Here is a 9,965-nt window from a genome sequence, read left to right as displayed (position 1 = left end):
ATGGGGATGAAATGACATGAAGTCAAGAATATCAGGAGGTAAAGATCATGAAGTCTGCCTTAGGCTCTGTCTACTACAATTGGGTATACATTTTTTTTCAGCTCTAAGAAATTGACCATCTTCCATAATACTGCATGACTTTATGACAGTAAATAAAGGTTTACCTGATGGTCCTTCAAAATGTCAAGTTCGCTCTTCAATAATGAAAAGGGTTTTAGTAATTCCCAAATATCATCAAGGTTCCTGTGGTTGGTATCACCTCAATATAATTCATTTTAAAGAACTCGGTGTGATAACTTATCAAGGAATAAAAGTTTCATAAATTCTTGAAAACAAAAATTCAAAGATAGAAATTTGTCCAATTACAAAAATGTGTTTCCTTAGATAAGCCCAACAAGTACCTGGAAACTTGGAAATTCTAATTTTATAGAGAATATAAATGCTATTAAGTATTATGGTAAGGAGATAAAAATGACCATTATAATAAGATTGGCCACAGACCAAGTAGCCATTCTAATTTGACTTCCCACATTTTCTGTAAGGAATATAATGATACTGGCCAACAGGATAGGATCTCCTTGGTTATTGCACCATAGGCAATGTATTTGCATTTCTATTTATGCATCAGATTACATGACATTGCACAATGAGAATCAGTTTCCTTGAAATGTATCAGTTATCAGGGCATTAACAAAAATCTATTTTTCATTTGTTAATAACATATGACTTCAGTGCTCTTTCTAAGCTGATGTTTCATTTTAAAGATGAGAAAACTGAGACCCAAATAGGTTGAATAGCCTATGGCTAGGAAAAGGAAGAATCAGGTTTTCAGCCCAGGTATCTCTATGTACAAATACATAGTAGTTCAATGTAATTTCATTTGAAAGGTTTTCACTATCTGGGAAGCTCTGTCTGGCTCCAGCCCTAGAGACAGGGCTTCAAGCATAGGAAAATAAAGATGTAGGTCCAAAAAGTAGAACAGCAAAGTAGGGCTTAAATGCAGTGAGCTGACAACTGAACTCAAGACAGAGTCACAAGTTATTGAATTCAGACTGCTGATAATCTGTTTAGGAATGCAATTGGCTCTGCTGTCTGAAGGAGGGCTCAGCCTGAAAGTAATTGAATAAATTAACCCTAGCTGCGGGGAATTTGGGATGGAGAACAGTGAGATTGTCAGGGAATCAAGCCAATAGAGATTTGCTCCCAGGCTTTAATTTGAATTAGTCTATTGGTTGGGTGTTAGTGTTGATTTCTTGGCTTGGAAGGATTTATACTGGTTATGTAGGAGAATGTCACTATTTTGGTGGAATATATATTGAGGTATTTTGAGGTGATGGAACATTACATCAGAGGTGTCTGTGAAGGGTTCAGAAAAGACTAATAATGGGTGAGAAGAGAAACAGAAGAACAGAGAAAAATGTGTGTCAGGAGGAGAGAGGGATACAAATGAAATAAACCATTAACAATTAGAATCTAATTAACAATTAGATTCTGATTAACAATTAGAATCACAGAGATACAGAACTATTTGTACTTTTGTGTACAATTGTTTCAAAACAAAATTTTACAAATAAATCTGATGTGGTGATACTGGGCATATTTTACAAATGAGAAAAAGAACGCTTTGAGCAACCGGAGAACTTGCCCCAGATCACTCAGTTAGAAAGGGGTGAACATCAGCCAGATGTTTGTGTAGGTGGGGAGAGTGAGGCAACAATCGATTTGTTAAGTATGTTAGAATTCCCATGGTAGTCATGTCACTGTCTTGTTAAGTTCTTGTCCTTTGGACTGCACAATAATGAGCTCAATTCAAAGGTGTCCACAAAAATAGAAATTGTTCCATATAGCAGTGATGTGTCACACTTCTAGCCACTCTTTGCTGTCATTCAAACCCAAACTATGGTGGAACACAGAATAAAGTGCTGCAAAAAATTGATGTTAGGAACTGTACATATGAAGAAAGCAGAAGCACAAAAGACATAGATGAGATGTTGAAGAAGAAACATTTGCCTTGCTACCTAAAATCTAATGTCTTATGACAATTGAAGAAGGCTACATTTGTCAAAGTTCTTAAAGAGACAGTTTGGCTCTGGACCTATCTAATGAGGTTTTTCATTATTTCATGGGAAAAGGGTATTAGCAGAAAGAAAAGGAACAAGTGGTGAAGGAGCTAATATGACTTAAAGATTGGGCAATTTTTCATTGAGAAGGTAATAGACGAGCATTTTAGGGGGAAGGGTAGCATTATAATGCAACAAATATCTTGCATATTCCCTTGGTAGCAAATTGAAAGTATGTGCAAAAGAGAGTAGTAAAAAGTAATTTTTATTTCCTAAAATTAAAGTTTTGGGTTGAGGGTTTTGGATTGAGGTTTTTGGATTGAGTGCTTCACATGTGAGAGGCCCTGAGTTTAATACTAAGAACTCCAAAAAAATCATATAAAGATAACTTTAGTTTTCCTTTTGATAAACACACTCAAATCATCTTTAATTTTCTCTCAAATGCCATTCAGCTAAAAGAGAAAAACAACATTAAAATTAAAAGCAAAATCACTGGCTTATTGGGTAAAAGATATATGCTGGACTTTCATATTCTTGAATGATAACTAATGTACGTGTGACTTTTAAATAATCTAAGAGTCACATTAAGCCTAAAGAAATCATAACCATTGTCTCCTGTTTTATCAAGACCAAATTGTCCTTGTGGTCCTTGATTGGTGTCTGCCACCGTGAAATGACTCTATTATTAAATATCTTTTGAAATATGAATCACCAGATTAATAGGAAGACAGAAAGAAGCTAAATATACAAGTAAGGAACTGTTTACCAGTGGCTTTTTGGTTTTGGTGTCTATTTTCATGTACGTCTTACAGATTATCTAAGTAATGTGAGAAGCAGACATTTAAATTCCATTAATCTAATCCTAAGACCTAGGTGAATCTTGGTCCCCTGGCATGATCAATTTCAGTAGTAGAAGCAGTCTTATCTGTAGTGGCCATGTAACATCATGGTTACAATTTCTTTATGTGATAGTTCCAGAATTATCTCTGATGTTCCTGATATACCACCCCCCATATAGACACATTCCTCCCCTCTAATCATGCCACCACAATTTCTTATATTACAAAATCTAAAAGGTCCCAATTACAAGCTATCATGTCAGGTCTTAGCACATATACTTGTTATCCTATTTAATGCTTTATAGTCAGTCTCATAGGTGTGTTTGTTTGTTGGGGAAGAGGGACGTTTCTCTTTTGATTATTTATCTCTTCAAAACAGTATTTAGGGCCAGGGCTATAGCTCAGTGGTACAGTGCTTGCCTAGCATGTGTGAGTCACTGGGTTCGAACCTCAGCACAACATAAAAATAAACAAAGGTATTGTGTTCTACAATGAAAAAATATGTTTTAAAAAAGCAGTGTTTACTATGCTCACTACAGCAGCACATGTACTAAAATTGCAACAATGCAGAGAAGATTAGTATGTCCCTTATGCAAGGATGACGTGCAAATTCATGAAGTAGTCCATATTTTTTAAGGAGCATAGGAATTCCATGCCTCCTCCTATAACCAAGTTCTCAAACTCAGCTTAAAATAATTTTTTTGAAAAATAATTGTTGTCGTTTACCTGTCATAATTATTACCGAAACTCTCAAGCTTGCTCTCTTTACCATTCGACCCAGTTTTCTCACTCCTGGCTTATACCCAAAGGACTTAAAATGAGCATACTACAGTGATGCAGCCACCTCAATGTTTATAGCAGCCCAATTCACAATTGCTAAGGAATCAAATCAACCTAAGTACTCTTCAACAAATGAATGGATAAAGCCAATGTGATACATATATAGGATGGAATATTACTGAGACATAAAGAAAAATGAAATAATGGCATTTGCTTGTAAATGGATGGAACTGGAGACTGTCATGCTAAGAGAAATATTCAGCCAAAAAACAAAAGGCTGAATGTTTTCTTTAATATGTGGATGCAAACTCACAATAGGTGTGGTGGGAAGGTGAAGGGGAGGTTCACTGGATTGGACAAGGGGAGTGAGGGGAAGGGAAGGGGAATGGGAATGGGAAAGACAGTAGAATGAATTGGACATAACTTTCCTGTGCTCATATACAAATACACAACCAACGTAACTCCACCTCATGTACAACCACAAGAATGGGAAGTTATACTCCACATATATATGATACATCAAAATACATTCTACTATTATGTATAACTGAAAAACAAATTTAAAAAGTCCTTTACACAAAATGGTGTAATATCTGCATATAACCTAAACACTTCTTCCTATATGCTTTAAATTACCTTTAGATTACTTAAAACATCTATTAAAATGTAAATGTTATATAGTTATTATACTTTATTGTTTAGGAATAATGTCAAGAAAAAGTTTGTACATGTTCAGTACAGACAATATTTTAAAAAATACTTTAATCCACTGTTGATTGAAGATGTGGGTGTGGAGAATTGACTGTATTAAATGCTGAAATGTATCTAAACCCCTGTCAGTCATTTTCTTGATTCTTGCAAACACCACTTTTCAAGACTGAGGAAGACCAATGTCTTCAGATTCTATGGAGGAAAATCTCATCCTAACGCCCAAGGCAGTTTGATTTAATGATGTATTTTCCTGTTAGGAATGCCCTGTATATATCATTTGTTTCTTCCCTGCCTCACTATCCTTTTTCCTTTCTGGTTTTTTTATTACCAGCAGAGAGCCAGCATTGAGAATTGTAATTCTCTAAAAGAAGTCAAGCATATTAACTGAAATCTTCAAGAAGGAATTAATTAGTTCTAGTAACAATTTTCATTAAACAAGAAGGGATGATGTTGCCTATTTAAAGAGAAGAAAAATTAAGTAATAGAGTTTTTTTATATAAGGCTTTTTTACAATAGCCTTTTAAAAAATGCCATCTGACATGGCCAAGATATTTGAGCTGGAGCAGAAATCATACACTATGAGAAAGTACAAAAATGTCATATATAACTTTCTCATCCATTCAATAGTAATAGAAGCTACCTCCCAGGGTTGGTGTAAAATAGTCCATGTGAGCAAGTTACTTAATATAATTATGATTCAATTTCCTTTTTTTAAAAAAAAGTTCATGTCTTGGACATCCATTGATATTGCCTTCCATTCACTAGAAACGTATCACATTGTGCAAATGAAGAAAATGTTACTATCCTGTCAATGAGTTAGTATATCCATTGTCAAACTCTCCTCTGACTGAGCCATGTGTACTGTTAATGTGGGATGCACATGTCCGATAAAAAGCATCAAAGTTGTAAAAAAAGAGCTGAAATATGGAACCTTCCAGGAGAAATTATTGAGTAGGTAGCAGAATACTGAAACTGAAGGAGATGAAAGAAATATATTTTAAATCTTATAGATCAGTCTAGGACATAGGGCCTCTTTAAAATTTTTTAAGAATATAACTGCTCTTAATACTGTTATTTAATGCTACTAAATTCCCAATATGCCTCCTTCTCTCCATCTATTAGATATTGTGTATAGATGAGATGAAATATTGTATTTTAAAAGTTTCTCTCATATTGTTCTATTCCTTCGTCATGTTCTAGTATGTCTATTTTACTTAGTCCTAATGATATCAATGACATTAACTCTATCATCACTTAAAAATTCTTTAAATTCCTTAAAATTCCCTGGTGTTTATTTAACTTAAGTTACAATAACCTCTCCTGCAATTCTTTAGGCCTAAGATTTAGCACAGTGTAATTATTTTCTGTAGGTTTTGTGAGAAACGAGATTTCCTTTTTTTTTTTCAAGTTAAGTGCCTATTGAATCCATACAGTTACAAAATTTTAGGATAGTCAAGATTTAAATCATTTGTTCCCATTATTCATGTAAGTGAAATTATACTTGAAAGAGAATGTTTCCCAGTTCCAATATTTAGACTTTTTATTCAATGTATATTTTTAAATTCCTGATGTGTGCTAAATCTAGGGATCATCTCCTTTGTAAATAAATAAACCAATGTTACTTTAAAATCATGATTAATTAATGATAATCCATTCAAAAAGTATGTTTAGGTATCTTTCAGTGTTTCAGTAGTGAGCCAGGCAGACCCATTTTTTGCCCTTAATGGCACTTTCACTGAAGCAGGGCAGTGTGCCCTATTCAGCCTAGTGATACTCTGTGTTTCTGAATAGTGATTGTTCATGTTTGTTTTCATGCTTAAGTGGCTATTTCCCCTTTGTGTACTTAGACCTTACTGCTTTTTTTTTTTGCTTTATTTTCAGAGGTTAGAACTAGAATCTCACTTAGTAGATTATTTAAAACATATCCTTTGACTGTTCTTCAGTATGTAAAAGTTTTTATAAAGTAACAGTTTATTTATCCATTTTACTCTCCAGATTTGTACCATATAAACTCTATAAAAATGTCTCTCCTAAAATGGGATAAATAAAAGATAATGGGAAGTCTGGAGGGAATGAAAATCATTTCATTATTCTTTTCTTTCTGCTCATATTTTTCTCTTGTTGGATTTTTTTCAATCCACTTAATCTTATTAATAAGCTCTTTCTGTACACATTCACCTTCATCGTGTTTCTTCCTCTGCCCTTGAAAAAACCTGGTATATTTTCCCATTGTCCTACGCCCACATGTATTTATATGCAGAAAGAATGATATCATATTGAGATTAATCCTTTCTTCATGAACATCACGACCCAATGACTAATTCCATCTCCCACAATTAGCTATTCAAGGCAATTGTAATTGCTTGTTCTCTGAATGAGTCTTTAAAGAATTTTTGCATTTTTCTAGGAAATAAGTGTGGGTTTGTACATTTTTAAGTTCTTAAATTTGAGGGGGGATAGTAATTTAGGTTGAGCTCCCCACGAGCAGATTATGAGATGATGATGAAAGTACCAACAATTGTTTAAGGAAGTGCTACTGGAAGAAATCAGTTAATAGGAAGAATCCTGACAGGCATTGTGCAGTTGGAATAAGAGCACAATTTCAGATTTCAGGCATGTCCGATGAGAGCAGCTATTTGCAAAGGGGAGCTATGGTAAGTGTTAATCCTCAGAGTTTGTCCTAACAGAAACAAGAGGTCTGGGCTTTCACACGTTTTTGTAAAACAGTCACAGGTCAAGGACACTCCTGGGGAAGTAAACTCCCAGACAACAAAATGATTTGCAACAAAACAATTTCAGATGCCATGAAATCTCAGGTGTCAAACATTGGAAGCAGAAGGATCCCAAAGGAGGGAGGGTTGTCTTGAATGACAAAACAGATCCTAGGGGATCAAGGGAGAACACCAGGGTCCACTATAGGATGCAGTTAATATAAATGAGTATTTACAAACCAAGGGATAAAACCTGCCAACCTTCCTGTCTGGCACTATATCTATCAGTGTTTCCTTAAAAAAAATTTTGTTGTTTTTACTTCATAGTTATAGATAAACTATTCACAGAGACAAATGAATATAGTATGACTTCATTTTCTATCATTATCCCTAATTTTATATTCAATTTGTATTGGACAACTAATAATGGTAATGAAATCTAGTTTCTTATTTCCAAGTTTTCCATAGAAACTTGCACCAAAAATTAACATCTAGAACTATCTTTATGTGATTGATGAGTTCCAGAGTCATTCTTCAGGAATGATGGCCTTTGGGCTAGTAACAGAGGTCATTTCATTTCCCTTCGTCCCCATAGAAACAATATAATGATGGATTTATATTATCAAGAACAACCTTGAAGGGAAGTTAGGTTACCATAAAGAATAGCAATTGGTTCATGTAGACATGGAAAAATACGGTCCTATGAATCATACTTTAGTTTATGTTAAACTTAGTGGTTGTTATGATAAGTAATTTGATGTACAAATCTTGTATCTTAGTAAATGTCACTAGTCAAAATCACCTTCTCTCCCACTTAACTCACATCCTAAATTATTACTTTACAGACAGCAACAGGTGGGACTCCAAACTGTAGAATCTGGGTACATTTGCTGTGCTTCAACACATCACAGGTACAACTTATGAAAACCAATAAACACATTTTTATTTTACCCTAAAAGAAGGGCAATAAAGCTTCAATGTTACCATCAATTAGTAGGATATTTAATTAGGTTAATATTTATTTAGAGTATTGTTGGTTTAATTTATTGATTCTTTTAGATCCTAAACCTTAGATAATTTCTTTAAAGAAACAGTCTAAGGACTATACTGAATAAAGGTATATTTTTCTAACACTTTCAATTTTAGTCCAATATTTTAAAAATAAGACAAAATTCATAACTACATAGCAACTGAATTATTCCCAGGCTTTCTTTAGTGTAGATGTCTTTAAAATTTTGCTTTGAATTCAATAGACTCAATTTTTTGATAGTTTCTAAAATTGATGCCTTTTGAGAAATATCACTGTTGTGAAATTTTAGAGACTTGGTCAGTCATGAAATAATTTAATTTTAAAGTATGAGTCATACTGAGATTTAGAAGAAAGTTTGGACCTTCAAATAGATACGAGTATCTGAAATTCAAGAAAAGAACAACTACAGGTAAATCATCCAGAACAAACTGAACTCTTTAGCTCTCTTATCTGGCACATACAACTTAGATAAACACATTGCAAAATGCAGAATAAATAACATAAAAGTATTCCTGGCATAGAATATAATTTTTAAGTAGTATGACTTTGAACTCTGTTTGATAATGCTTTATTTAGATGATTTTTTGATGAGTCATTTCTTGAGAATTTTATCTACTTTGATTATGGAAATTGATCTCTTTAAGACTCTTATTTCGACACAGCCAGCTTCTCCAGGTTCTCGGAACGGAACTGGCCCGCTAGTGAGAGCCTTTCTGACCAGAACAAGCTCCGAGTCCCGGAGCCAGTGCAGCTCAGCGTACTCTGGCACGCAAGCAGATTCAGGGTCCAGACAGGGCAGCCAGAGACTTCCCCAAGTAGTCTGGACCCCTGCGGTGGGAGGTGCCGTTCAAGGCTAGCCTCTCGGAGCTGACCGCCCAGTGAGAGACTTTCTACATAGAACCAGCCACAAGCCCCCGAACCAACGGAGAGCCTCGATCCGCAAACAGCCTCTGGGATCAGGGCAGGGCAGCCAGACACCTCTTCAGGCGGCTCTGCCCACTCCGACTGCAGGCTCTCTTCTCGGGGCGATCCAACATGGCAGCCTAGAGGGAGACTGCACCCCCTGTCGCTCCAAAACCCAGGAGTTAAGAAGGGGAGGCATTGAGAGACTCGGACTGAAATAGAGCCACGGGTGAGTCTGCCCACTGGGTAAAGCTCGGCCCGGGGGGCAGGCCCAGATAGAGGTGGCTTATTGGAGCCGGGCAGGGCAGCTAGAGTCTTCCCAAGGTAGCCTTCCACACTCCGGCAGTGGGCTCCTCCCACACAGCCAGCTGCACGGTTCAGGCCCACAGTGAGAGCATTTCAGCACAGAGCCAGTTCCAAATCGTGGAACCAGTAGGGGGCTAGGGGCAGTTTTCTTCGGATACGCTGCTTTATCAGATTCCTCCAAGACATCAGGCTACTGAAGGCTGGGAGGTGATACACTGGAAATCTACCGGGACACTATAAGCCAATAGCGGAAAACTGCAATATCCCAGGGTCCCACTGACAACTGACCAATATGAGAAAACAAGGGAAGAAAATGTCCCAAATAAACCTAGATACTACATCAATAAAACCCAATGACAGCACAGCAGAAGAAATGTCAGAAAGGGAGTTCAGAATGTACGTAATTAAAACGATCAGGGAAGCAAATGAGGAGATGAAAGAGCAAATGCAGGCATTGAAGGAGGAGATGAAAGAGCAAATGCGGGCATTAAATGATCGCACCAATCAACAGTTAAAAGACCAAATACGGGAAGCAAGAGATCATTTCAATAAAGAGTTAGAGATACTGAAAAAAAACCAAACTGAAATCCTTGAAATGAAGGAAACAATAAACCAAGTTAAAAAC

The 9,965-nt window shown here is 35.9% G+C and overlaps 1 non-coding gene across 1 annotated transcript; it reads left to right on the top strand.

Moving 5' to 3' along the window:
• Positions 1-3,425: 3,425 nt before the first annotated feature.
• On the top strand, positions 3,426-3,532 carry LOC124975747 (U6 spliceosomal RNA). Its single transcript, XR_007106920.1, has one exon. It is a non-coding gene; the product is annotated as a U6 spliceosomal RNA (small nuclear RNA).
• The last annotated feature ends 6,433 nt before the right edge of the window (positions 3,533-9,965 follow it).

This window comes from Sciurus carolinensis, unplaced genomic scaffold (assembly GCF_902686445.1).
Source record: "Sciurus carolinensis unplaced genomic scaffold, mSciCar1.2, whole genome shotgun sequence".
NCBI classification, from domain to species: domain Eukaryota; kingdom Metazoa; phylum Chordata; class Mammalia; order Rodentia; family Sciuridae; genus Sciurus; species Sciurus carolinensis.
This window is presented reverse-complemented; position numbering and strand designations above follow the sequence as displayed.